A 16,601-nucleotide genomic window follows, 5' to 3' on the forward strand; every position below is an offset into this window, starting at 1 on the left:
CCAGTGCCCCACATGTGCGAGACAAGTGCTCTACCATTGAGCCCCAGCCCCCTTATTATTTATTTTGAGACAGGGTCTCTCTTAAGTTGCTGAGGACCTCACTAAGTTACTGAGGCTGGCCTCCAACTTGCAGTCCTCCTGTTCTTAGCTGGGATTATAGGTGTGCACCACTGAGCCTGGCTTGAAGCATAATATCTTTAATGGACCTTCAGGAGTTTTTATTATATAGGATTAGAAAGAAATGAACAGTGTGCCTTATACATGGAGGACATTATGGTCCAAGACCACTTGGGGGCATGCTTTCCAACTATCATTTGGGTGTAAGGGTTTTATGTAAAATATAACATGCAGTAATAAAGGTAAAAAGCGCCCAGTGGGGAGTCTTTGGACTTTCAGTTATCAGATGTCAAAGAAAACAAGCACAAGAGATGATCCTGATAAAATACAAAGTCTTTGTTAAGTCAGTTTTTGTTTTGTAAATGGTAAGAACTGAAAACCTTGTGTTAAGCATGGAGAATTAGAATCTCTGTATTTTATATTAGTGTATTAAATTTTGACCTTAGGAAAAAACCCTTTAAAATAATTTTTTGAATTATACTTAATCATATAAATTCTCCAGTATTTGTCCTTTAGAAATCTTCTGCATCCAATTATTTACATCCTTGTTTCCCTCCTCCCTTTTCCCATCTTGGAACAATCTAGTTATTTTATTTTATGACGATAATCTTACTTTATATGTAAAATCCTTTCTAATCCAAAAATATTCTTTTCTCCTTTTAACTTTCCTTTCCAAAATACATCCTCATACCTATAACTCCTTATTTATTGGTTTTCTTTTGCCTTAACATTATTTCAGTGTACTTTATTTTTTTCTTTTTTGGTACCAGGAATTGAACCCAGGGTCACTTAACCATTGAGCCACATCTCCAGCTATTTTTTTTTTTTTTTTTTGAGTGCTGGAGACTGAACTCAGGGGCAGTTGACCACTAAGCCACATCCCCAGCCCTATTTTGTATTTTTATTTAGAAATAGGGTCTCACTGAGTTACTAGCACCTCGTCCTTGCTGAGGCTGGCTTTGAACTCCCAATCCCCTTGTCTCAGCCTCTCAAGCCTCTGGGATTACAAGTGTGTGCCACTGTGCTCAGCTCCCAGCTCATTTTTAAATGTTTTATTTTGAGACATAGTCTCGCTGAATCCTTAAGTCCTCACTAGTTTGCTGAGGTTGGTCTTGAACTTGGATTCCTCCTGCCTCAGCCTCCTGAGTCCCTGGGATTACAAGTGTGCATCACCACACTGAGCTAAATTTATATTTTGAAACAATCCTTATACAGTTCTTTTAAAAAATTACTTTTTTCTTAATAATATATGCTTTTTATAGTTTTTTATAGCTTATTTTATATTCTTTGCATGTGTTAATTATAATTTTAACTCTCTGTAATCGTATTGTAATAGAGACTCAGGAAGAAAGCAGTCTTATTGTTTTCCATATGTATGAAAACACATTTGATAGACCCAAATATATGGTCTTATAGATTTCAAGAAGCTAAAAGCTTTTGAATTTATATCTAGTAGTTAATACTTTACTATTTTAACTTACTTATAAACAACTTAGATATTTTCTCTAACATAAATATTGATAGATTTTTTATCCCATTTATAACTTTTTTTACCAGACCCGATTTATAGCTTAATTTACCTATTTTAACTGTTATTTTTTAAAATTATATTTAATAGCTGTTTTTAGATAACATAAAATTAACATATTTTGTAAGATTTACCTAAGTCATGTGAACTAAAAGCATTTGGATATATGTTTTCTTATTATGAGAACTCATTTATCCATTAGCCAGTTTGGTACACTATAAACACAAATATACCTGTAGACATAACACATTATACCTGCATATACATAAGCTTACAAAAAATAGAAAACAAAGATTTTATGGCTTTCATGTAGATTCATCATTTCCCAGTTTTCAAAAAGTTAACTGTTGTGATTACCACAGCAAACCAAAATGGAGCCCACAGATTTTTAGAAACCATAGCAAAGACCTCTGTCATGGTTTGATCAGTTTGTAATCCAAATCAGTTTCCAAAATCAAAACAGTGCATGTCACAGATGTCTGTTGTGTGACTCAGTGAGCAATAAGAATAAAAGATTATAGAATAGAGGGCACACATATCGGGGAGGCCCACACAGTTGGGGATGGCCAACTTCAGTGTCATGGCTGACACTGAGGATTGTTCAGGTGGCTGCTTGTTTTCCATGAGGCAGATCAGGATCCACCACACTGCTTTTTATCCCCGTCTTTAGGACCCTCTAAAGGGGAAGTAACCCCCCTGCCCACCCACTTCAGTCTGAAGTGAGTTTAGAGTTATCCTTGTATACCTGCTTTTCAATCAGGAGTAGTTCAGTAGTTTTTTTTTTTTTTTTTTACAATAGAGGAAAAAAGAAAAAGGACGTATAGAAAACTAAAAGCCTTTATGTTAACCTTGGAACTGTAGTTTAAGAATTATCTTGAGGGGCTGGGGAGATAGCTCAGTCGGTAGAGTGCTTGCCTTGCAAGCACAAGGCTCTGGGTTCGATCCCCAGCACCCCAAAAAAAAAAAAAAAAAAAAATTATCTTGAAGCCATTTGCAAGAAATGGTCAGGCCAGGTGTGGTGATACATGCCTGTAATCCCAGCAACTTGGGAGGATAATGCAGGAGGATCTCAAGTTTGAGGCCTGCCTCTATAACTTAGATGTCCTAAGCAACTTGGTGAGACCCTGTCTCAAAAAGTAGTAAGAGTTAGGGATGCAGTTCAAAGTGTCCCTGGGTTAAATCTATAATACCAAAGAAAAAAGTTCACATTTTCTCACTTTTCAGCTTATATTGAGGCAAGTGGTATTATAAAAGAAAATCAGCCTTTTTTTACCCTTTAGGTCATCAACCTCAATGGCACTCCAGTTACTTAAAGTGCAACCCAATGGAGAACCTGCCAGAATGGGTGAGGTGTTAATTTATTTAAGTGAAAAATCTTAGCTTGTGCATGAGTTAGAACTTCAACCTTCTTATGTCTGAGAGAAAAAAGAAACAATTGCTTCCACCTCTCAGAGGGATTCTCTATCACCAGAAGCAAGAGTGCTTCTGTGGGCCAACCTCTTGGACAGTACATTGCATTAGAGGTCAGACATTTCTGGATTTGATGAACATTTTAACACCCGACTATCCTTGGGGCGCTGGATCCACTGAACTTTCTCAGTGTCCTGCAGGATCCATCAAATCATATTTTCAGGGTCCTGAAGAAAAAGATAAAAATTGTGTTTTCAAGAAGGTCTAGATTATAATTTGTGATTCTCATTTCTGGTCTCATGCAGGTAAGCACAATTACTCATATGGGTTAACACAGCAATAAAACAAATATCCTGAAGACTTTTCCCCAAATGCTATGAGGAGGGTGTTATCCATTTGGAGATGTCAGTAGCAGATGTGTCCTTCTGGTCTAGAGATAAAATAAGAAAGAGTGAAAACATACTTCATCTATCATTGGGTAGGACCTTATGGTACCTATCAAAATAAAAAGACCATAGAAGGTGGAGAGTGCTGATAACAGTGATAAAAATGATCTGCTCTCTGTTTATCATCTCAAATGACCCCGTTTAAAATGAGGCAAAGGATAACCACAAGGCATCTCCTCTGTAAGTTATTCTAAATCCTCATGTGTAGAATTTCTTAAATAAAATCTGACTAATTCCTCAGGGGCAGACATTTTTTAAACAAAAGGCAAATGACTTTCAGATATCTACTGGCCTCTGGGAAGGTAAGGCAGGAAAATTTTAAGTTCAGGGTTAGCCTGTATAACTTTTAGAGAGATCCTGTCTCAGAAACTAAAGGTCTGAGGATGTAGCTCATTGGTAGAGCTCTCTAGGTTCAATCCCCAGTATCACAAAATTAAATTAACTTAAAAGGTGGTGGAAAAAGCCAAGGGGGCCCTTAAAGTGGGATCCCTGCTGATCATGGTCTCCCAAACCTTGGAATATCTTTTTTGTAGGGGGCAATAAGTAAGGAGTGAAGAGAGGAAGCAGCAATGATGAAACTACTGCAGAAGAAGGGTAGCAGACTGCCCGAATAGAAAAGCTTGCCTGTATTTTGAAAATACACAGAGAAGGAAAAGAGGTGAGTATGAGGAACAGGATTACAAGAGAAGATTACTTGCCATTCCCCTAATTATGAAGGGACCTGTGTGTTTTGGATCATTTTGAGTGCTGGTTTTGGAAGTCATTTCTGAAGGTGTCATCATACGGCCAGTCTGTTGTGTCTAGGGTGTGTTCTGCCTGTTTGATGAAACATGAGGTTGCTTAAGACACTGGGTGATCAGCCATCATGTGTGTCTTCCCAGATGAGCTCATTGAATTCTATCTGACTGGGGAATAGGTTGTGTTCATTTTGGGACTTTTCCTATCAGGCACTTGCATGTCCTGGAGTATTCCCCCCAACTTCTGTACCTGGTCGGGTTGGAGGGAATGAGTGCTTTTTTGGTGTCTTTATAATCAACGTTTGTTGTTTCCCTAAGCTGGAAAAGAGGGAATCTGCAGGATTTTAGGAGGAGGAAGGGAAAGAGAGAGAACATGCCAGTAAACTCTTGCTTGGCTAGGAACTGTGATTCTCAGTCAAACCCCTAGGATGGCCCCATCATCCACATGGTGCTTGGATCTACTTCATATAAGCAACTGGTCCTCCACCCTCCAAGGAGGGAGAGCCAGGACCACATGGGCAGGTTGAGATTATGCTCTGTGACTCAGAAGAGGAAGAGTGCCAGAAAAAGAAGTTGTTTCTTATGAGAGTACAAGTAAGGCACCTCAGGTCACTCACCAGGAATCTACTATCCTCAGTTTACCTCCTGAGCTGACTTACCAGATAAATGTCACCATAAGGGGATTTGAGGTGCTCTCCAGAGGCTGCCCTTAAGACTGACATCACAGTCTGCATCAGGTTTTATTGAAGAATAAAAGCTTTATCAGAAAGTGAAAGTGAAGATATACATTATTAGAGCAGAATGCAGGCTATCTCCACAGTGAGACATATTTTGGGGGTCTTAGGGTTTTTGTTTGTTCGTTGTTTTTTTTTTTTTTTTGTAAGTCACACTTGCTTGGCTGGTTTTGTCAGTGACCTTAAATTTAAGTACACTGGGCTTTTCTTTTAAAGGTAACTTTGCAAGGGGTGGGTATGGGAAGGTATGTGGGAGTGACATCAACCTGATAAACTCAGTTCTTGGATCATGGATCACAAGACATTTATGACGATCTGCTCCTCTCCATGATCTTTAGGTTGAGGTTAACATTGTCTTTTCTACCTAGATAACATTTGGAATTTGCCTATATTATAGGTTTCTTAAAATACATCTCCTTTATTTTCATCTAATCTGAAAATACACTGTGTAAGCAAACAGTGCATGCAAACTTTAATCAAAATAAGGCAGTTTTTCATCATGAATAAATTTATAGAAACTCTTAAGATTTGTATATTTCTCAGAAATTTGGGAGTGACCAGCCTGGAAGAAAAACAGGGCTAGGAAATAAGTCTGATCATTGGGCTTTTTTTAGATTTACAGCTACATTCTCTTTTTCCTTCCCTTTTGTCTGCTTGCTACCCATCCTTAATTCTTGTAGTCTCTCTCACTATTATAGGCATGGAATGATGACAGTAGACATTCCCACTCAAAAAGAATAGGAAGGGGAGGCATATAGCAGTTGTTGGTACATATCAACTCTGAAATGCAAGTGGTACATGTCATTAGAATTACCTACTCCAGGAGTAAGAAATTTTCCCTCATTTGAGGTTGTCTTCTCTCAGAAATGGTTTCCTAATCCAGTGTTCTCTATAGTTTTGTCTCTGCCTTCTGAGAAGTCTTTTTTTTTTTTTTTTAAGTTTTTTTTAGTTGTTGTTAGACCTTTCTTTCTTTCTTCCTTCCTTCCTTTCTTTCTTTCTTTATTTATATGTGGCACTAACAATTGAACCCAGTGTCTCACACATGCTAGGCAAGCACTCTGCCACTGAGCCACAATCCTAGCCCTGAGAAGTCTCCTTTTATATAAGAAAAAGTCTTTTGAAACCAAACACCATTCTCGTTGTATTTACTTTTTATAGAAAGTTGGAGGTTCAGAGGCTACTTTTCATTTTGAACTGTACCTTTTAATCTAACTGGTACATATTTCTAGAAAATGTTACGGAATTTCTATGAATCTGATTTATTTTATTCCATGTCCCCAAAACTACACTATCTATAACTAATTTGTTATAATTTAGATATGAGATGTCCCCCAAAAGCTCACGTGTGAGACAGTGCAAGAAAGTTCAGAACTGTAATGATTGAGTTATGAGAACCTTAACCTAATCAATGCATCAGTCCACTTGTGGATTAACTTGGCAGGTAGGATATAGCTGGAGGAGGTTGAGGGTATACTTTTGGATGTTCTATGTTGGCCTTTGTGAGTGGAACTCCCTGCTTCCTGACAGCCATGTTTTGAGCTGCTTTCCTCCTCTATACCCTTCTGCCTCACCTTGGACCCAGAACTCTGGAGTTTCCCAACAGTGGACTAAGACTTCTGAAACTGAGTGCCAAATAAACTTTCTTCTCCAGGTGGTTCTTGTCAAGTCTGAAAAAACTTGACAGATTTCTGTGTACTTTGGGTCCTGTCAGGGTCCTGTGGCATAATTTCCTTAAGTTCTTTTGTCTGAGAAAATCAACTAGGTGAGGTCTTAAAAGGAACTTAAATACTTCTGATCAGATATTTACCCTGAGGGCATTTCTTGAGACTTAATGACTTGAGGAAAAAGAAAATGAAGGATAGTTTTGTTTTCTAGTGGAGTAAGTGCTGTGCTGTCCACATTTCTTCCAAATTCTTTGCAAACTGTGTAGTTTAATCTTTATCTTTAATATCACTTTATCATATGCGGTTGATAGAGTAATGGCCTACTGCAGACTTCTCCACAAACTCCTCATTCATAACATCCTCACCATAGCAGCTGTGTATGGTTGGCTTTTTTAATTGATTGGTTGATGGTTCCTTCTCTGATCTATTTTCTCCCTCTTCTAAACTTTACTTCTCTCGGTCCTTCCAAAATTGTGCTGTCGTCTAATTCCTATAATTATCCACTATTTCTTAATACTCAGATGGCTTTGTCGTCCAAACTAAACCTTGCTTGATATGGAAATTGGTAACTCAGAAATAGGATATTGCAATAATAAAACTCTGAAGTGTGGCATTGACTTTGGAATCAGTCACAGGTAGCAGACACAGACTGAGGTAAAGGGTGGAAGAATAGTGGGAAATGCTATTGGAATCTGAAAAAGGATAACTCACGTTATACAGCTATGAAGCAACTGGTTAAAACACTCCTTGTGGTAACAACTGGTGGTCTGGGTAAGGAGATTTATAGGCATTATTTTGAAAAGGCAAATTTGTACTTTTGTAATTTGAAAGTACTCTTAGTCTGTTTTGTGTTCTATAATAGAAGATCTGGGACTGGGTAATTCATAAAGAAAATATGTTTCTCTCACAGTTTGGGATGCTGAAAATCCAGGCTTGGGCAGCCTCTGGTAAACCTCTGATGAGTGCCTTCTGACTGTGTCATAACATGGCGAATGGCATCACATAGTGGGATCACCTAGGAAAGAGATCACATTTTGAGAGAGGAAGCAAGAGAGCAGAAAGGGGCCAGGTTTACTCTTTTATAAGTGCCCTTTCCACTCCTGCAACACCTAATTCACTCCAGGACACCAGCATTAATCTCTTCACACCAGCAGTCATAACCCAGCCTCCCTCCAGGGCCCCACCTGTTAAAGATTCCATCCCTTCAATATCACTAAATAGGCAACAAAGCTTATACACCTTTGGGGGAGACACTCAAACCATATTGAAATCATAGCAGCCTCTTAATTGTGAGATTATGGAGAGGTCTGTGGGAGACTATTGTTCTATGTAGCTTCTGTTGCTTTGATCCTCAGCATCACTCTGGGGATATTTGTTGGTCAGCAGGACCAATATTCAGAAAGAAATCTACATGTAGAGCAGAGGACAAAACAGAACTTGAAAGCCATTCCCTGCATCTGAGTATGGAAAGATTGTTAAAATGTACTCACTGGTGCCTCACTCTACCTTCTAGATCTTACTCCATTTTCGTTTAACTCCTATTCCAAATCTTATAAATGAAATTTCTGGGATATATCAGATCCGTCTTATCAAATTGATTCAGCACAGTCTACCACCAAATGACTTTAAATGTTAAAAGTTTAAACATTGAAGGTGTAAGAAATCTACCATCAGTTTTTAAAATTGTTTTTTATTTTGGCAAGGTATGTATAACATAGAAATTACAACTTCAACCAATTTTAAATGTAGAGGTTAGTGGTATTAAGTGCAATCACATTATTGTTCAGCCTTTACCACCATCTGTCTCTAGATCTTCTTTCATCTCCCAACTGAAACTCTGTAATCAGTAACTAACTTCTCATTTCCTCTAACTTAGACCCTGTCAACCACCATGTCCTTTCCTCTGTAAAAAGTTTAATCATGGGTATGGGTTTGTGGCTCAGTGGTAGAGTGTTCACCTAGCATGTGTGAGGCACTGGGTTTGATCCTCAGTACCACATAAAAATAAATAAATAAAATAAAGGTATTGTGTCCATTTACAACTAAAAAAATATTTTAAAAGAAAGTTAATTGTGAGGCTGGGTGTGGTGGTGCACACCTGTAATTCCAGTTACTCAAGAGGCTGAGACAGGAGAATCACAAGTTCAAGGCTAGCCTCAGCAACTTGGTGAGACCCTGTCTCTAAATAAAATATAAAAAGGGCTGGAGATGTGTCTCAGTGGTTGAATACCCCTGTGTTCATTTCCCTGGTACCAAAAATAAATAAATACATAATTTTAATTCTGCATATATCAGAATTTCCTTTTTAATATTCAGTATGAGTACATTGTATGTCTTTTGTTCATTTGTCTATAGATGGATACTTGGTTTACATCTACGATTTTGCTATTGTGAATAATGCTGCAATAAACAAAAGTGTATGAATACCTATTTGAATTATTTTGGTTATATACCCAGTAGAGGAATTGCTGGATTATGTGATCATTGTTTTACTCTTTTGAGGATCCACTGTACTGTTTTCCATAGCACCTGTACCATTTTGCATTCCTGCTAGCAATGCATAGAATTTCTAATTTCTCCATATCCTTATCAAGACGTGTTTATTTTCTGGTTTTTGTTGTTGCTATTGTGTGGATAATAACTTTTCTAATGAGTATGAAGTGGTACTTCTTTGTGGTTTCTGTTTGTTTGCAATGCTGGGGATTGAACTGATCGTCTCCCATTTGCTAAGCAGGCACTACCACTGAGCTACATCCCCAGCCCCTCATTGTGGTTTTGATTTGCATTTCTCTAATGATTAGTGATATTGAGCATCTTTTTATGTCTTTATTGGCCCTCGTATATTTTCTTTGGAGAAATGTCTGTTTAAGCCCTTTACTCATTTTTTAGTTAGGTTGTGGATTTTCATTTTGTGTTTTATTTCTGAGATGTGGTCTTGCTGTGTTGCCCAGGTTGATTTCAAACGTCTAAACTCAAGTGATCTCCCTTCCTTTGACTCCTGAGTAACTGGCACTATAGGCATGTACCACAAATTTGGGGGGAGTTTTGTTTTTGAATTTGTAGATTTTTTTTAATATACTCTGGATATTAACTCCTTATTGGCTATATGAAGTGCAAAATACTTTCTCCAGTTCTGTGGGTTGCCTTTTCATTTCGTTCATAGTATTTCTGCTAAAAGTTTGAAGCCTAAACTCCAGTCTACTACCAGTGATAAAGGATAGAAGCCAAGGAATCACATCTTTTCCCCAAAGAGCAATGATAAAACTGGACAAATTAAAAAATATATTTCAAGACTGGAAATTGACCAGACATTTGTCAAACTGAGAAACGTTTATGTAACAAAAACTACTGAACCGCTGGTAAGAACAGTGGGAGTCAACAGAGTTGATGCGTTTTTTGCATAGGATTGTTTTGCTTTGCATCATCCTTATCCCAAGAACAGAACAAGCCATGAAAACCAGTAGCTGTGCTGCCTGAGAGCTCACTTAATTTGAAGCAGACTGCACAAAAACTTCATATTCCTGGGCATTGTTGAACTCTCTATGACCAACAAATGGGAACGATCAGTGTTACAGCTAGTCTGAGCTTGTGATCATGGTTGAAGCAAACAACAGATTAGGTGAATAGATAGAAATCGAATTCTGAGATCCAGGGAACGCGGTAACCATTAGTTAACCTTGATGCCCATGTATCCTTGGTGGTATAGAAGACTTGAATGCACTCGGTATACACTGGAGAGGTCTCTGATTCTCTAACTGAATGTGAGACATTTTATACGGACAGAGAAGGCATAAGAAAGCCCAGAAGAGAGTAAAATCTGAGACAGATTTTTATACTGCTAAACTTTGAGGCATTCCCAGCCCCCACACAATGGCAAAAAGTGAAAGCCTTATAAACTCTAGATGCCGGAGCACAACCTCTAAACCTCTGATCAACAAGCAATGTTGACCCAGGGACAGATCCTAGGAAACCAGGAGAAAATAAAAAACAAGAATAACACCAGTAGCTGGATGCCTTTAATCCCAGGGGCTTGGGAGGCAGAGGCAGGAGAATCACATGTTCAAAGCCAGCCTCAGCAATTTAGCAAGGCCTTAAGCAACTTAGACCCTGTCTCAAAAATAAGAAATAAAAAGGACTGGGATGTGGCTCAGTGGTAAAGCACCTTTGAGTTACGTCCCCAGGAAGCCCTGACCCCCCAAAAAAGAATAACAACAACAACAACAATAAGGTGATTGATTGAGATATCATCAGTTACATAATGCAGTGGAAACAGACACCAGAAATAGTCCAGGCAAGTCAATAAGCATGAAAATCAACAAAAAACACAAATATCAGCAACCCCCTGGGAAGTGTAAATCAGAATACAGGGTTGTTACATTATCTAAAATGTCGTATCTTCAATACAAAAAGTAATAGCTATGAAAATAAATAGAAAATGTGATTCATAAGAAAGTATATGAGGGTATAGCTCATTGTTGGAGTGCTTATCTTAGCATGAGGAGGCCTTGTGTTCAATTCCCCAGTACCACAAAAGAAAAAAATAGTAAATAGAAACTCTGAGAAGGGCTGTGACATTGGACTTCACAGAAAAAGATTTTGAAGCATCTGTTTTAAATGTGTTCATAGAAATAAAACAAATAATTGAAAGAAAGCATGATGACGATGACCTCTTGCAGAGAATGTAAAATGGCATTATAAAAATAATAGAGGACTGGTTGAGTGGTTTAGTGGTAGATCATGTACTTAGCATGTACAAGGCTCTGAATTTTCAATCCCCAGCCCTGCGTTTACATAAAAAAAAAATTAAAAATAGAAATAAAATGATAATGAATGAAAAAGGACTCAGTAGTTTATTGAAGATTGCAGAGAATTGGTGAGCTTGAAGGTTAATCAATAGAAATGATCCATTTTGAAAGGAATGAAGCAAAATGAACAAAACCATTATAATTGGATGGTTTCAGGACTAAAAAAGTCAAAAAATATTTGATGAAATAATGAAATGTTCTCAAATTTAATGAAAAGCATTGGATTCACACATACTAATACCTTGATCTCCAAGGGGGATAATACAAAGATATCTACACCTGACTGCATTGTTGTCAAATTGTTTAAACTCAAATACAGAGAGAAACCCTGGAAAGCAAGAAAAAAACAATTCATGAGATTCAGTGGAACATCAATATGATTAATACCTAACTTTTTATCAGAAATAATAGAAGCCAGCAAGCAGTTGAATGATATCAAATATGTTGAAAGAAAAGGTTATCAATCAAGAATTCTGTACCCACGTAGTAACTGACACCATCAAGAAGGTGAATAGATAAAATGGAAACATGCATTTACAAATCTTGTATCTAATAAGGGTTTTGTATCCAGAATATATGAAGAATTCTTATAAGGCAATAAAACAATCCAATTGGAGACTGAGTTTGTGGCTCACTGGTAGAGCACTTGCCTGGCATGTGTGAGGCACTGGGTTCAATTCTCAGCCCCACATAAACATAAATAAATAAAATAAAGGTATTGTGTCCATCTACAAATAAAAATTATTTTTAAAAAATCAAATTTTCTGTGGTGCACACCTGTAATCCCAGCAGCTCAGGAGGCTGAGGCATGAGGATCAGGAGTGCGAAACCAGCCTCAGCAAAAGTGAGGTGCTAAGCAACTCAGTGAGACCCTGTCTCTAAATGAAATACAAAATAGGGCTGAGGATGTGGCTCAGTGGTCGAGTGTCCCTGAGTTCAATCCCTGGAACCAGCCCTCACCCTCCAAAAAAATCCAATTTTAAGAGTAAGGAATTTGCTGGGCTTGGTAGCGCAGGGGTGTAATTCCAAAAGGTCAGGAAACAAGCACAAGTATCACAAGTTGCTTTGGGCAACTTAGCAAGACTGTTTCAAAGTAAAAAGTGTTGGAGATGTAGCTTATTGGTAGAGCTCATGGGTTCAATTCTCAGTACTACAAAAAATGGTTGACATACCTGGGATTTATCTCATTAGTAGAGTGTTCCTGGTTTCAGGCCCCGATATCAGGAAGGGGTGGAGGGGACAAGTAACATATCTGAATTAGGGCTAGGAGTGTAGTTCACTGGTAGAGTGCTTATCAAGCTTGTGCAAGGCCCTGGGTCCCATCCCAAGCACCACAAGGAAAGAAAGAAGAAAAAAAAAAGATCTTAATAGATAATTCTCCAAAGAAAATGTACAAATGGCTAACTAGCACATAAGAAGATTTTCAACGTTACAAATCATTAGGAGAGTGCAAATTCAAATCACAGTGAAATGCCTCAGCACAACCACTTACGGTGGCAATCATTTAACAAAGGAAAAAAGCAAGTGTTGGTAAGGATATGGAGAAATGTGAACTCTTGTACATTGCTAATAGGAATGTAGAATGGAAAACAGTTTGGTGACTTCTTAAAAAGTTATAAAAATATATGACCATAATTCCACTCTTAGATCTGTACCAAAAGAATTTAGAACAGTATTCACATACTGTGAACGTGTATAGTAATGTTCATAGCAATAATATAAGAGCCAAAAGGTCCAAACAACCCAGGTGTCCACTGAGTTGTGAATGGGTAAACAAAATGTGGTATACATACATAAAATATTACTAAACCATAAAAATGAACAAAGTTCTGAGACCTAGAACAATGTAAATAAACTTCAAAACCATTATAAAAAGAGATAAAACTAGGTGTGGTTGTGCATACTTGTAATCCCAGCAGCTGGGAAGGCTGAGGCAGAAAGATTGTAAATTCGAGGCCAGCCCCAGCAATTTAGCAAAATACTATCTCAAAATAAAAAATACAAAGGGCTGGGTGTGTAACTACGAAGTAGCATGCCCCCCTGGGTTCCAAACCCAGTACTTCAAAAAGAAAAAGAGAGAAGCTAGTCATAAAAAGTCATATACTGAATGATTCCACTTATATGAAATATCCAGAATAGGGAAATCCTTATGCAGAAAGCAGACTAGATATTATCTTGGGATATGGAGAAATAGGGCTCAGAAGTATTTAATGGGTGCAGGGAGATGAGAAAGTTCTGAGGAGATGAGAAAGTTTTGAAGCCAGAAAGAGGTGGTAGTTGCAGAACAATATGAATGTCACTGAAGTACACATTTTAAAAATATCTTTATTTATTTATTTTTTATGTGATGCTGAGGATCAAACCCAGTGCCTCACATATGCTAGGCAAGTGCTTTATCACTGAGCTACAACTCAAGTCTGAATTACATATTTTAAAATGGTTCTTTTTGTTTATATGAATTTCTTATAAAAATGGTTTTTAAAAGAATTCTGTATCAACCGAAATGGTTAATTTTGTGTGTCAACTTTAGGGGACTAAAGGATACTCAGATAGCAGATAAATTATTTCTGGTGTGTCTGTGAGAGGTTTCTGTAAGAGGTTAGCATTTTAATAAGTAGACAAGATCTGCCCTCACCAATGTGAGTAGTCATCATCTAATCCACAGAGGACCTGTGTCAAACAAGGAAGAAGGGAGAATTCTCTCTGCTTGAGCTGAGGCATCTCTCTTTTCTTGCCCTTGGACATCAGAGCTCTTGGACTTGAACTGAATTAAGTGGCTTTCTATGAGCTAGTTCCCAGAATAAATCTCTCCCTTCTCCCCCCCCCCCCCCACCTTCTGTTGGTTCTATTTCTCTGGAGAACCCTAAAATACTCTGTTATTCAAATATTTAGGCAAAATAAAAACATTTCCAATAGGCAAAAACACTGAGATAATTTGTTGTTAGCGGATCTGCCTTGCATGAACTATGTAAGATTTTTTAAGCTGAAAGGATATGGTACCAGATGGTAACTTGAAGAAAAAACACTAAATGTTAATTACAGAGGTAAATTTAGAAGACTATAAATAAACTTCTTTTATTTTAACTATTAAAAGATTTGTATAATACAGTAATTAAAAATTATGAAGTTGTGTTTATAACTATATAATGTATAATAGCAAAAAAGGGAAGTGTAATCCTTTTGTAGCATAGTTTCTGTATTTTACAGGAATTGATTTTTTTTAGTAATCTGAAAGATTATGACAAGATACACACTGTAATTGCTAGAGCAACCATTAAGAAAATAAATACAGGCATTTAAAAAACAAAAACAGGGCTGGGGATATAGCTCAGTTGGTAGAGTGCTTGTCTTGTGTAGGAGTGTGTGCCTGCGCCTGAGCTAGCCTGGCACACACCCCTACAGTCTTGCAAGCACAAGACCCTGGGTTCAATTGGGGGGGGAAAAAAAAAACAGTGAAAGAATTATGGCACACTAGAAAATTTTTATTTAAAACACAAGGCAAGTGAAAGAGTAACAGAGGGGCTGGAGTTGTAGCTCAGTGGTAGAGTGCTTCCTAGCACATGTGAGGCACAGGGTTCAATCCTTAGCACCACATAAAAATAAGTAAATAAAATAAAGGTATTAAAAAATCCAGAACATTAAAAAAAGAGAAACAGAGTTACAAAAAATATGACATTTATAAAACAAGTAAAATGAGGGATATGTCTAACCAATTTTAAATGGGTTAAGTATTCAGTCAAAAGGCATATTTGTCAGACTAAATCAAAAAAAGATTTAACTTTGTTCTGTGTAGAGGAAATACACTTTGATTCAAAAGTATAAATAGGTTGAAAATAAAATAATAGAAAGATGAGGTATTATACTACTTATACTAGAGTTGAACGATCCTAGAGTGAAATAAAAGTTTCATTCGCAATAGCTTCAGTAGCACAAAAAGAATAAAATAGTGCCAGATGTGGTGACTGTAACTATAAAACTTGTAGAATAAGATAAGAGAGAAAATCTTTATGACCTTGGTATAAGTAAAGAATTCTTATATGTAGCATCAAGATTCATCTGGGCTCTGTGGCACACTTCTGTAATTCCAGCAACTCTGGAGGTGGAGGCAGGAGGATTGCAAGTTTGGAAGCCAACCTTAGGCTAAAGGAAAAGAAGGGTAATAACTATATGGCCACTTTGGTTGGCTTTTTTTTTTTTTTTTTTTTTTTTTTTTCCTTTTGGTACTAGGGATTGAACCCAGGGCTGCTTTACCACTGAGCTACATCTCCAGCATTTTTTATTTTGATACAGAATCTCACTAAATTACTGAGGCTGGCCTCAACCTTTCAGTCCTCCTGCTTTAGCCTCCAGGGTCACTGGGATTACAACCCTCAATTCTGTTTAATAACATTTCTAACACCCTGAAGATCTCTTATGCCATCAGTAATCAATTCCCATGCCCCTCCTCAGCCACAAGTAACCACTACTTTGCTCAGTATACCTGGTTGGTGCAGCCAATTTGGAAAATAATTGAGCAGTTTCTTCAAAAGTTTATTACAAACTTACTGTATGACCCATCAGTTCTCTACTTAAGAATCTATCCAAGAGCAGTGAAAACCATTTTTACCCAGATATTTGTTGAAGAGTGATCATAACAACATTATTCATAATAAACAAACACTGAAAGCAGTTTAAATGTCTATCAATTAGTGAACAACCAACATAGAATTATTTCATGCATTGGGATTCTATTCGGCAATCAAGTGGAACAATCTTCCCTACAACAGGGAAGAACCTCAGAAACATTATGAAGGGTAAAAGCAACCAGATACAAAAGATGGCATATTGTATAATTTCATTTTGTGGAGTTACATGGATATATGAAGAAAAAAATCTACAAAGACAGAAAGCAAAGAAGTGGTTGCTTGTGACTGGGGAGGAGCCTGGAATTGATTACAGATGGGCATAAGAGATCTTGGGAGTGATAGAATGTTATAAAACAGAATTGTGAGGATTTCAAACCTTTGTGGATATTCTAAAAATCATTAAAGTTTATGCTTAATGCCAGTGAGTTTTATGTATGTGAATTATACCCCAGTAAAACTATTTTTAAAATGTTGTATATACATGAAATTACAGGGCAGTGAAAACTTAGTAATTATTATTTTGGGAGGATTGTGC

The 16,601-nt window shown here is 37.3% G+C and overlaps 1 protein-coding gene across 11 annotated transcripts in view; it reads left to right on the top strand.

Moving 5' to 3' along the window:
• The window catches only part of FBXL20 (F-box and leucine rich repeat protein 20), a 107,728-nt gene that overhangs the window by 35,190 nt on the left and 55,937 nt on the right, over positions 1–16,601 (top strand). For 4 of the 11 annotated variants that reach the window (XM_079132024.1, XM_079132030.1, XM_079132029.1 and 1 more), the window contains exon 2: positions 4,035–4,159. The exons of 6 other annotated variants lie outside the window; for them this stretch is intronic. The gene's annotated coding sequence lies outside the window, so the exon portion shown is untranslated. Of the gene's footprint in view, positions 1–2,655; positions 2,991–4,034; positions 4,160–16,601 lie in introns of those variants that run through there. One more of the 11 variants, XM_079132026.1, reaches the window with a different exon arrangement.

This window comes from Sciurus vulgaris (assembly GCF_902686455.1).
Source record: "Sciurus vulgaris genome assembly, chromosome: 3".
Classification (NCBI taxonomy): domain Eukaryota; kingdom Metazoa; phylum Chordata; class Mammalia; order Rodentia; family Sciuridae; genus Sciurus; species Sciurus vulgaris.